At 47.6% G+C, this 12,977-nt stretch overlaps 1 pseudogene across 1 annotated transcript in view; it reads left to right on the forward strand.

Annotated features, from left to right (window-relative positions):
- Positions 1-4,811: 4,811 nt before the first annotated feature.
- The window catches only part of LOC147737119 (uncharacterized), a 146,752-nt pseudogene continuing 138,586 nt past the window's right edge, over positions 4,812-12,977 (forward strand). The window contains exon 1 of the transcript XR_015309813.1: positions 4,812-4,982. The product of XR_015309813.1 is annotated as an uncharacterized LOC147737119 (transcript). The remainder of the gene's footprint in view (positions 4,983-12,977) is intronic.

Genomic DNA, 12,977 nt, shown 5'->3' on the forward strand with positions numbered 1-12,977 from the left:
ATTGGAAAGCTCACCAATATAATGAGGGAGATAGGCCTGGTAGGGCGTTGTCAGTGGCGGTGCGAGATGCACGGGGAGCTAGCACCATATTAGAACTAGTGGATGACTCGGGAGAGGCCTGTAGGGATAATGATCGTATATTGGCCACACCCCAGGCACACTATATGCAGTTATACACCTCCCATTCCTCCGATGACATTAATCTCGAGGGATTTCTGGGAGAGCTGGCACTTTGCTGGCTGAGCGACGTCGATAGAATATTCCTCAGCGCCCCGTTCGAACTGGATGAGATCCGAGATGCCATAATGTCCCTCAGCAATGGGAAAGAGCCCGGCTTACATGGTCTCCCAGCTGAGTTTTCTAAATGCTATATTGATATAATGGCTCCAGTGTTAAGAGAAGTGTTTGAAGATTCATTAGAGGTTGGGATATTGCCCAGCTCCATGAGAGAGGTGGTGATTACTTCCCTCCTTAAGCCGAATAAAGACCCGACACAGTGTGACTCTTATCGACCTTTGTCGTTACTTAACTGTGATGCTAAGATCCTTGCCAAAGTGTTGGCTACGCGACTCTCCCTACTCATGACCAGCATTATACTACCCGATCAGTCGGGATTTGTTCCAACGAGATCGACCTCCCATAACCTACGAACCGTCTTTTCACTCATACAAACAGTGGCCCCGGAACTCCCTTTGGCTGCGGTATTCCTAGATGCATCCAAAAGTTTGATTCTGTGGAATGGGGGTATCTGTTTACTGTCCTGTATAAGATGGGCTTTCCTCCGGTTTTTGTGGGGTGGATACGTTTATTATACACTGCTCCTACAGCCAAGGTGCTGGCCAATTGTCACTTGTCGGAGGCCTTTGCGATCACTAGAGGCACCCGCCAGGGATGCCCACTGTCCCCTCTCTTGTTCGCTATAGCGATAGAACCATTGGCCTGTCGTATCCGACAATTACACAAAGATAGCTCCTTTCGTTGTTTTCAGAGACAGCTTTCAATTTCGCTATACACAGACGATGTAACGCTCTATGTCAAAGACCCTCGGAATAACCTAAATGCTCTATTGAGGGAGTTTGTTGCTTTTGGTGGGCTGTCTGGTGTAACGATAAACTGGGGGAAATCACAGCTGTTCCCACTGACTGCTGCAGTATCGGAATTTCCACTGGATTACCCATTGGAATGGTGCCATACTGATCTAAGACACTTAGGTATCCAAATATCCAGAGATAGGGATGAGACATTCCGGCTCAATTATGGAACGGACATTACCAAACTGACGGATTTGGTCTCGCGTTGGATAAGGCTTCCGTTATCGATGGCTGCCAGGGTCTCACTAATTAAAATGGTAGTCTTGCCTCAATTTCTTTATTATTTTCTCAACATACCATACTACCCAGGGTCCTTTTTTTTAAGACATTGAAGTCTGAACTGATTCGGTTGGTATGGGGGGTAGACAGGCACGACTCAAATGGGCTGTTATGGCGCAGACTTATGACATGGGAGGCTTTGACATACCTGACTTTGAAATATATTATCTGAGTGCACAGGCGCATTATTTGTATCACTGGATGAAACCTACCAGCTTTATGCCGCAGATAGCGGTTGAGGACTGGATTGCCCACCCATTGCCTTTAACTGGTATTGTATACGGTCCTGCTAGTGTTCTGGATACCCCGCCAACTATAGTAACGTGCACAGTGGATGCGTGACGGAGGATAGGGCAGCGACTGTGGGCACCAATGCTCTACGCGCCCCGAATGAATCTGTCCTACCACCCTCAGATGGCGTTATTTCAAGAAGTGGGCTTCCACAATATGTGTTGTCGACTCAATATAGGTACATGGGGCGACTTATTCCCTGGAGGAGTCTTCCGCTCACGGAAGCAATTTTTTGGTGAACACCCCCCCAGCCCTTTGGAGGTGTTTTACTATATCCGGCTGCGAGAAGGATTGAAAACAGTGCTCCTAGATTACCCCAAAGAACCCCCGCACTGCTCCCCTTAATGTGGTTCTGAATAGCGCAGATGGCACACATTTGGTGTCTAACATATACAGCAGCATGCGTGGTAATATACCGGCAGTTGTGGGTACGGCCAGGGTGCGTTGGGCTGAAGATCTTGGCAGAGAGGTGACGGATGAGCAGTGTGAGTACTGCTGCGGATTCGCGGGGACACTGATGTCAAGTTGCCGTTTTAAAATAATCCATTATAAGTTTTTACATAGAATGTATTACACCCCGGCCCGAAAATTTCGATTTCACCTCACAGACTCAGATTGTTGTGAACGATGTAAGCAACCTGGTGCTGGTTTTATGCATTTGGCATGGGAGTGTCCGCAGGTGAGGCTATACTGGGGGCAGATTCATGAGGCGCTGGAGCTTATGATAGATGACACAATAGAGATGGAGCCTCTTATGTTTTTATTGGGCTAAACTGCGCAAATCCCGAGGAGTAGCCGTAGGTTTACCAATGTAGCATTATTATTGGTCAAAAGACGACTGGTGTGCAGATGGGGGAGGGGCGCGCCCCCAAGTTTAAGGAATGGATGCAAGACATGGTGTACTGTCAGGAGCAATATGGGATATACTCGGAAATGCAATCGATGACATCTAAACCGGCAGACATTTGGGGCCCACTACACACTTAATTCATACAGACGGCGACACAATCGACGGATAGCGCCCTGTCGGACTTAGAGAGTAGACGTTCCCAAACATGATCACTAGTCCTGGTTGATACATGCCACGTCCACATAATGGACCCACTGGGGAGTTTAACACCCCTCTCATACGACCTGCACCGGGCAGATATGGGGTACACACAGAGAGAGCATTTCCTGAGATTCAGATTGGAGGGGATACCTACACAGTTAGTGAGAGCCGGAACAACACTATCCCAGGCAGGTGCAATACGCACACGGCGCAACTAGAGAGATACCCTTGCCACGGTAAAACACACTGACATTTAACTTTACCTATCGGTAGCATTGAAAACGTATATCCACGTATTGGGTAGCATACACTAACTGCGGATGTAATTGAAAAATGCCAGTCTGACGTGTGTTAAGCACAGAGGGAGAGATATATTTTGCATGCTAAATATGTGGTCTGCACATTTGTTTTGTTGGTTCCATGTTGCTCCATTATGCTCGACCTCGCCATCTCTGCCATTAACGATATACTGAACCTAGCTCAATAAGCGGCCGGCCCGAAGTGGTTGTAGGCGGCTTGCTGTGTTAGACTACTGTTCAATATTACTCACATATTGATGCTCAATGATTGCGATAACATGCTGCCGGCCCTGCTGTGGTTGTGGGTGCAAGCTGTGTACACGTGCACGAATGTTAATAAAGGTTTTTGAAAATAAAAAAAATAAAAAAGTTGTAAAACACTGACATGAAGTGCAATTAAACTAAAACAAACATTTCATTTCTTTTTGCAGAGATACACAGGTAACATCCAAATCATTAATACACACATCCAAATTAACATTACACCGAAAGTATAATATGTGCAGCCGCAAGGTGAAATATTAAAAATGTAGTGTTATCAATCTGTAGGACAGTGGGTTTGCTGAACTCTATGAAGTGAATAGTGTCTCCCTCTTTAGTTGTAAGCGGCTACTCTGCACACAGTGGAAGTGCGAGCAAAGTCACATAAGGAGTACTAGGACCCCCTCCCGCCTCCCAGTTATAAGATTCAGCTAGGTGTAAGTGAGACTTCAGCACGACCTCTAAATGTGTGAGTGTCACTCATGATGAGTGAGACTTGAAGGATCTGATGTGTATGCATTTTTTTCGGATCTGATGTCACTGCAGAGGCAACAAATGCAACTTGCCTGACGGTGCACCCGCACAATGATAGTGCATGGATGAAGAGTGTCTTATGATAGGAGAGAGGGTTACCACATGGCCGGTCTTTTATAGGCGTGGCATGGCCTGTATTTTCATATCCCGGCCAGGACAAAAGTAGGAAGATTACTTAAAGCTGGCATTTTTCCTCTAATCAGTGCAAACTTAAAATATCAAATATAAGCAGAAATCACTTTAAAATGTGTTCTAGAGCTGCCTTAATGAATCCTGACTGAGAGTTTAGGTAAATAAAGACAGCAAAGCCATTTTAAAAATGAATACAAACAATTTTATTCAAAGTCTTATTGAAGAATAATATCCGGGCCTTTGCAAAATCTTAAAACATGACCAAAAGGCAGGTCGTAACTCTAATAAGAGCCTGTATGCAGAACTCTGACATTTGTTAGTGCTGGAATACCCTCTCATCCTCAGACCCGGCACCGTTCACTCATTGCCATGGGACCATCCACTGAGGGAGAAATCTGTGAGAGTCAAACCTGATTGTTCTATCGCATGAATTTATTAAGACTGCAATCTACTTTATTTTGTTTTATAAGTGAAACTTTGGGGGAGTGAGTAGGTAAAAAATGCAGAGAAACGCAAAACTTAATTTGGGGCAAATCGTTGGAAAGTTGTTTGAATATACACAGCCCTATCAAATATAAAGAATTACCCACAGAAACAGGAAAAATAGAAAAACAGAAAAACTTTGACTAGTTTAATTCTAGCAGTTTTCTTACATTTTCATGTATTTAATGCAATTCAGGCTGTCATTTCCAATTCACTCTTAAAGACTGGAGGCGGTGGTTCCGTCAGCGGCCACCAGAGGGCGCTCCTCGCCTGCTGATGAAACACTGAGCTGCACATTAGTTGAAAGGGAGAAGGGTTTCCTCTTCCGGGTCGGCAGCGGCAGAGACAGCACCAGCAGCAGTGGTGACATAAATTCCGGCCTCTCTTTGTGTGTGCTCAGCCTGCAGCGGAGGAGGAAGTACCCCTGTCTGGTGGGCACTTACCTTCATCTTCAGACCCTCACAGACCGCCTCAGACCCCAGATCTGCCCCCCTCAGACCTCAGATCTGCCCCCCAGGAGGAGGAGAACGCCTTGACACGTCTGCACAGGTCTCTGCTCAGGTAGGAGATTGTCAGCACCTTCTGCAGTGTTTATAGAAATAGACTGAATAATCCTGGAGGGAATCTCTGCAGGAGCCGGGCTAAGCTGGGCTCTTCTATCCGGGGGCCCCTGGGGCTGAGCTGGGCTCTTCTATCCGGGGCCCATGGGGCTGAGCTTGGCTCTTCTATCCAGGGGCCCTGGGGCTGAGCAGGGCTCTTCTATCCGGGGCCCATGGGGCTGAGCTGGGTTCTTCTATCCGGGGGCCCTGGAGCTGAGCTGGGTTCCTCTATCCGGGCGCCTGGGGCTGAGCTGGGCTCTTCTATACGGGGGCCTCTGGGGCTGAGGTGGGCTCTTCTAACTGGGGGCCCCTGGGGCTGAGCTTGGTTCTTCTATCCGTGGGCCCTGGGGGGCTTTCCTTCCGCCCTGGGAGTTGTTTGTTGGCATCATGTGTGTTAAAGAGGGGATCTGTGCACTGCACTGCATCCTACTGCACTAGCAATAATATGCGCACGCTGCAATGCATCTCATTGCACTATGAGAAGTCTGTGCACTGCATCTTACTGCAATGTGAGAAATCTGTCCACGCAGCCCTGCATCATACAACACTGTAAGAAATCTCTGTACGCTGCACTGTATATACTGCTCTCTGAGCAGTCTGTTCATGCTGCACTGCATCTTACTGCACTATGAATTATCTATGCACACTGCACTGCATCTTAATACACTGTGAGAAATCTGTGCACACTGCATCTTACTACTACAAGAAATCTGCGCACACATCACTGCATCTTACAGCACTATGAGGAAACTGTGCACATTGTACTGCATCTTACAGCACTATGAGAATTATGTGCCACTGCACTGAGAGAAATCTGTGCACACTGCACTGCATTGTACTGCAATGAGTAATCTATGCACACTGCACTGCAGTTTAGTGTTCTATGAGAAATCTGTGCGCGCTGTGCTGCATCTCATTCCTCTTTGAGACATCTGTTCACACTGCAGTGTAACGTAGGACACTCTGAGAAACCTGCGAATGGTTCACCTCCTCTTACTGCACTATGAGGAATCTGTGCACACCACAGTGCACCTTACAGCACTATGAGGAATCTGTGCACGCTGCAGTGCATCTTACAGCACTATTAGGAATCCTTAGAACTGCAAAGCTATTTACTGCACTGGGAGAAATCTGTGTACACTGCTCTGCATCTGACTGTATTATGAGGAGTCAGTGCAGTGCACTGCATCTTATTGCACTATGACAAGTCTAAGTCAGTGCACTGCACTGTCTCTAACTGCACTGTGTGAAATCTGTGCACACTGCACTGCACCATGCTGCTCTATAAGGAATGGTGTCACTGCACTTAGTCTTACCGCACCATGAGAAATCACTGAAGGGGGTGGACTGAGCTGGGTTCTTCTACCTGGGGACCTCTGGGAGGGAGAAGGGGCTTTCCTTCTGGCCCTGGAGACTTTTGTGGTCATTATGCGTGTTTAAGGGTGAATTTATGCACACTGCACTGCATCTTACTGCACTATGAGAAACCTGTCACACTGCACTGCATCGTACTGCACTATGAGAAACCTGTCACACTGCACTGCATCTTACTACTCGATGAGAAACCTGTCCCACTGACCTGCATCTTACTGCACTATGAGAAACCTGTCACACTGACCTGCATCTTACTGCACTATGAGAAACCTGTCACACTGCACTGCATCTTACTGCACTATGAGAAACCTGTCACACTGCCCTGCATCTTACTGCACTATGAGAAACCTGTCACACTGCACTGCATCTTACTGCACTATGAGAAACCTGTCACACTGCTCTGCATCTTACTGCACTACAAGAAACCTGTCACACTGCACTGCATCTTACTGCACTATGAGAAACCTGTCCCACTGACCTGCATCTTACTGCACTATGAGAAACCTGTCGCACTGCACTGCATCTTACTGCACTATGTGAAACCTGTCACACTGCACTGCATTTTACTCCACTATGAGAAATCTATGCACACTGCCCTGCATCGTACTGCACTGTGTTGAAACAGTGAATGCTACACAGCTATATGCACTTTGTGCGATCTGTGCATGCGGCCATGCATTGTACTGCACTATGAGTAGTCTGTGCACCCTGCACTGTGAGAAATCGGTGCACATTGCTCTGCTTTTTACTGCACTTTGAAGAAGATGTCTGTGAAAACGGCCCTGCTTTTTGCTACTTTGTGAGAAATTTGTGCTCAGCTTACTAATAATCTCTGAGAACCGAGAAAATCTGTACATTGCATTGCTTTTCCCTGCTCTATGAGGGCTGTTGACAGGAAAGCTCATGTGCACACACTGCACTGCTTTTTATTACACTGTGAGGGGGGTTTACAATAAAAGAGGATATCTGTGCAGACTCCTCTGCCTTTGACTATTCTGTGCAGGGTGTTTAGAGCCCATCTGTGGTCTGAAAACGGAATCACTTTTTACTACAGTCCGAGGGGCGTTTAAATAAGAGAACATCTGGGCACGCTGCACCGCTCTTCACTGGGAAACATACATCTTTACTGCACTCTCTTTTACTACACTTAGGGGCACGCACGCAGCTCAGCAAGTCACCTAGCTGCGCTGCGTGATAGGTAAAGGTCAGGAATGTGCTGTATCTAACACTCTACAGCGCAGTCCTGTTTTCCCTGCGCTGGCGCACAATGTGCTCCCAGTGCCAAAGCCGGCACCCCTGCACCATGGTGCAAGCCTGCGTGCCTTGCAAACAGGATTTTTTTTGTGCAGGAAGGGGTACCTTCCTGCACAAAAACAATCCCTTGAGGCATCTTGCTGTGTGTGCCGCAGTATCCAGGACAAATAGAAAGAGGAGCCAACAAGGAGGAATAAAGATACGTCTCTTTGCTGTGCCTCACCTGGGAGACTTTGCATTTTGACGCATTCTCAAGTCTACCAGTGTTGCTAAATGTACAAATGCTCCAAAATCCATGGGTGGATGTGTGGGAACAACCACGCCCCACCCATGGAATGGAACACCTATGTGGGGAAGAGTAACACAGCGCCGTGATTGACGCTGCGTGGTGTTACTCTAGATTTATCAAGCCGCGCAGGGCCATGCAAGGTGGCCTTGCATGGCTTGATGCATATAACTTAAGATTTGCGTCTCTCTTGCGTTCCATTGCATGGGCCGCGCAGGGCCATGCATGGTGGCCTTGCATGGCTTGATGAATATAACTTAAGAGTTGCGTCTCTCTTGCGTTCCATTGCATGGGCCGCGCAGGGCCATGCAAGGTGGCCTGGCGTAGCTTGATACATATAACTTAAGAGTTGCGTCTCTCTTGCGTTCCATTGCATGGGCCGCGCAGGGCCATGCAAGGTGGCCTGGCGTGGCTTGATGAACATAACTTAAGAGTTGCGTCTCTCTTGCGTTCCATTGCATGGGCCGCGCAGGGCCATGCAAGGTGGCCTTGCGTGGCTTGATGAATATAACTTAAGAGTTGCGTCTCTCTTGCATTCCATTGCATGGGCCGCGCAGGGCCATGCAAGGTGGCCTTGCGTGGCTTGATACATATAATTTAAGAGTTGCGTCTCTCTTGCGTTCCATTGCATGGGCCGCGCAGGGCCATGCAAGGTGGCCTTGTGTGGCTTGATAAAATTAACTTAGGAGTTGCGTCTCTCTTGCATTCCTTTGCATGGGCCGCGCAGGGCCATGCAAGGTGGCCTTGCGTGGCTTGATAAATATAACTTAAGAGTTGCGTCTCTCTTGCGTTCCATTGCATGGGCCGCTCAAGGCCATGCAAGGTGGCCTTGCGTGACTTGATACATATAACTTAAGAGTTGCGTCTCTCTTGCGTTCCATTGCATGGGCCGCGCAGGGCCATGCAAGGTGGCCTTGTGTGGCTTGATAAATATAACTTAAGAGTTGCGTCTCTCTTGCGTTCCATTGCATGGGCCGCGCAGGGCCATGCAAGGTGGCCTTGCGCGGCTTGTTGAATATAACTTAAGAGTTGCATCTCTCTTGCGTTCCATTGCATGGGCCGCGCAGGGCCATGCAAGGTGGCCTTGCGCGGCTTGATAAATATAACTTAAGAGTTGCGTCTCTCTTGCGTTCCATTGCATGGACCGCGCAGGGCCATGCAAGGTGGCCTTGGGCGGCTTGATAAATATAACTTAAGAGTTGCGACTCTCTGGCGTTCCATTGCATGGGCCGCGCAGGGCCATGCAAGGTGGCCTTGCGCGGCTTGATAATTATAACTTAAGAGTTGCGTCTCTCTTGCGTTCCAGTGCATGGGCCGCGCAGGGCCATGCAAGGTGGCCTTGTGTGGCTTGATAAATATAACTTAAGAGGTGCATCTCTCTTGCGTTCCATTGCATGGGCCGCGCAGGGCCATGCAAGGTGGCCTTGCGTGGCTTGATAAATATAACTTAAGAGTTGCGTCTCTCTTGCGTTCCATTGCATGGGCCGCGCAGGGCATGCAAGATGGCCTTGCGTGGCTTGATGAATATAACTTAAGAGTTGCGTCTCTCTTGCGTTCCATTGCATGGGCCGCGCAGGGCCATGCAAGGTGGCCTTGCGTGGCTTGATAAATATAACTTAAGAGTTGCGTCTCTCTTGCGTTCCATTGCATGGGCCGCGCAGGGCATGCAAGATGGCCTTGCGTGGCTTGATGAATATAACTTAAGAGTTGCGTCTCTCTTGCGTTCCATTGCATGGGCCGTGCAGGGCCATGCAAGGTGGCCTTGCGTGGCTTGATACATATAACTGAAGAGTTGCGACTTTCTTGCGTTCCATTGCATGGGCCGCGCAGGGCCATGCAAGGTGGGCTTGCATGGCTTGATAAATCTAACTTAAGAGTTGCGTCTCTCTTGCGTTCCATTACATGGGCCGCACAGGGCCATGCAAGGTGGCCTTGCGTGGCTTAATAAATATAACTTTAGAGTTGCGTCTCTCTTTCGTTCCATTGCATGGGCCACGCAGGGCCATGCGAGGTGGCCTTGCGTGGCTTGATGAATATAACTTAAGAGTTGCGTCTCTCTTGCGTTACATTGCATGGGCCGCGCAGGGCCATGCAAGGTGGCCTTGCGTGGCTTGATGAATACAACTTAAGAGTTGCGTCTCTCTTGCGTTCCATTGCATGGGCCGCGTAGGGCCATGCAAGGTGGCCTTGCGTGGCTTGATAAATATAACTTAAGAGTTGCGTCTCTCTTTCGTTCCATTGCATGGGCCGCTCAGGGCCATGCAAGGTGGCCTTGCGTGGCTTGATAAATATAACTTAAGAGTTGCGTCTCTCTTTCGTTCCATTGCATGGGCCGCTCAGGGCCATGCAAGGGGGCCTTGCGTGGCTTGATAAATATAACTTAAGAGTTGCGTCTCTCTTTCGTTCCATTGCATGGGCCGCTCAGGGCCATGCAAGGTGGCCTTGCGTGGCTTGATAAATATAACTTAAGAGTTGCGTCCTACTTGCGTTCCATTGCATGGGCCGCGCAGGGCCATGGAAGGTGGCCTTGCGTGGCTTGATAAACATAACTTAAGAGTTGCGTCCCTCTTGCGTTCCATTGCATGGGCCGCGCAGGGCTGTATGGGGGGATGTTGGTTGCCGGCCCTAAAGCCAACCCCCTGCTGCGCACGGCCGAAGACTGGGCGCAGCAGGGGCTTGCATTTACATACAGGATTTATTTATTTATTTATTTTTTTTTTTTTTATGTTCAAATCATTTTTATTAAGCAATAGCAAAATGATAACGGCAAGGAGGCATCAGTAGAATTACAATCGTATTACAAAGGTGCCGCAGTCAAACATGGATTGTTACATATAAAACAATACATACATATAGTAAAGAAAATAAAGTATATTGAAGACAAGAAATTAAACATCCGTCCGGATCTATAAGTGATCTGGAAGAGAGATTAGATGAATGGATGAGTGAATAAACATTATAAAATACCAACATTGCATTCCCACAGTTGTATATAGTTCCGTAGAGCCCTCCGTCCAAAGCTAGCCATATAATACAATTTTTACTTTGTCGCCTCTGCATTGTGCGTCTAAGGTTGTCAAGGCCAATGAGCACAGGGTATAACCAGTACAATTCATGCAGCGTGGGCCCCACAGTTCACTAAGTTGAGACCTCATCAGTTAGTACTTCAAGGTGGGTCGAAAGTGAAGGAGGTCTGATCTAAGGAAGACCATCATTTTTTGTTGGTAACCTGCCATGGTGATGAGTTTAGAGCGGGATTGTCAGTGCCCCTAATGCAGGACAGCCATTCCCTCCAGGCATTGAAGGAGACCTCACCCGTTGATTTCCAATTGCAAAGGATCACCTTGCATGCTAATGTTAGCAAAAGATCCAGGAGCTGGCGGTCATGGTCCCCCTGTAATAATGGGTCTAAGGCTCCTTGGAGAATGTAGATGAATTCCCTTGTAGGGTGTATGTCAAACGTGTGCTCAATGTAGTCAAAGATTTTTGCCCAAAAGGTGTGGAGCGTGGGGCAATCAAACAACATGTGTGGAAGGCTACCAATGCCGGAGCAGCAGTTCCAGCAATTCGGTGTATCCCGCAGGCCAACCTTAAATAGACGCTGTGGGGTCCAGTATGTCCTGTTAATAATCATATACTTAGTCTGTGATAATATCGGCGATACCTTGTGTGTGAGTGCTGATGCATGTATCCTGACCCAGTCTATACTTATGCCAGTGTTGTTTGGTTCTTATTCCCATTTGATCTCATTGCGTCTCATCGATTTGTTGGCCGTTGGCGCAAGCAGTTTATATATTTTTGAGACAAAATGTCCAGAGGAGTGAAAGTGGGGGAGCATAGACTTTAGCCAAGGCGTCACTAGCTTGAATGTTCTAGTGGATAGGGCTGACTTTAGCTTCAGGAAAGCGTAGAAGTCAATCGGTAACAGGGAGTGTCTAGCCTGTAGAGTCGAGAATGGCAGTGGCATATTATTTTCGTGGAGATCAGCAACCACATTAATACCTTTATCAGACCAGTGGTCCCATACGATGGGCGATCCGCCGATTTTAACAGACGGGTTATGCCATAAAGATGCAGAAGATGAATTGTGGATTTGCTGACCAGTGTTGTGGACGCGATCTATCCGCAAAAGCGCTCTCTTGGTGTTGAGCATAATGTATTTAGAGTTCGTAAGGTGTGAGAGGTCCATTGTTAGGACAGCCGAGAGCGGGGCCTTGCCTATAATGGATTTCTCAATGTCAACCCATAAGGGCATATAAATAGGGTTTTCGATAAACCAGGAGGCTCCCTGTTTACAGAGAAAGGCAGTCTGGTAATTTCTGAAATTCGGTAAGCCTAACCCCCCTTTAAACTTCGGGAGTTGCAGTTTCTTCATGGCAATCCTCGGTTTCTTCCCTTTCCACAAGAAATCCGTGAGCGATTTCTCAACTTTATGTAGAAAGTCCTCCGTGAAGGTCATGGGGAGCATACATGCCATGTAGCTTACCAAGGGACTGATCATCATTTTTAGTGTTTCCGCCCTACCCCACCACGAGAGGAATTTTGGAGACCAGCCGTCCAATAGTTTTTGTATCTTTTTATAGAGCAGCTCTTCATTAATTTTTAAGGTGGATATCAAATCCTTTTCAAATTCCAGTCCCAAATATTTAAAACTCTTCGGCTGCCAGGTAAGCCCGGAGTTGCCCAGGATGTTTTTATCACATAGGTTATTTAAAGACTTCACCTCCGTTTTATCCTTGTTCAAGGAGTATCCAGATACACTTGAGAAGTCATCTATTGTGGACAGTAACGCCGGGATAGCCTTATCGGCTTGTTCACCCCCGCCATTCACTGCTAATGACCTCACATATGACATCACTCATGACATGGTCAATTACATAATTTGTGACATCAGTGATGAATTCTCACATGACAGGACTGATGAGATCACTGACATCATCCTAGCTTTCTTTTCCCTCATATTGATGTATAAATTACTATGGCATCACTACTGCCATCACGATTCAACTCCCTTAAGTGTAGAAAGCATCATTATGTGCAACC

This window comes from Lissotriton vulgaris, chromosome 1_1 (genome assembly GCF_964263255.1).
Source record: "Lissotriton vulgaris chromosome 1_1, aLisVul1.2, whole genome shotgun sequence".
NCBI classification, from domain to species: domain Eukaryota; kingdom Metazoa; phylum Chordata; class Amphibia; order Caudata; family Salamandridae; genus Lissotriton; species Lissotriton vulgaris.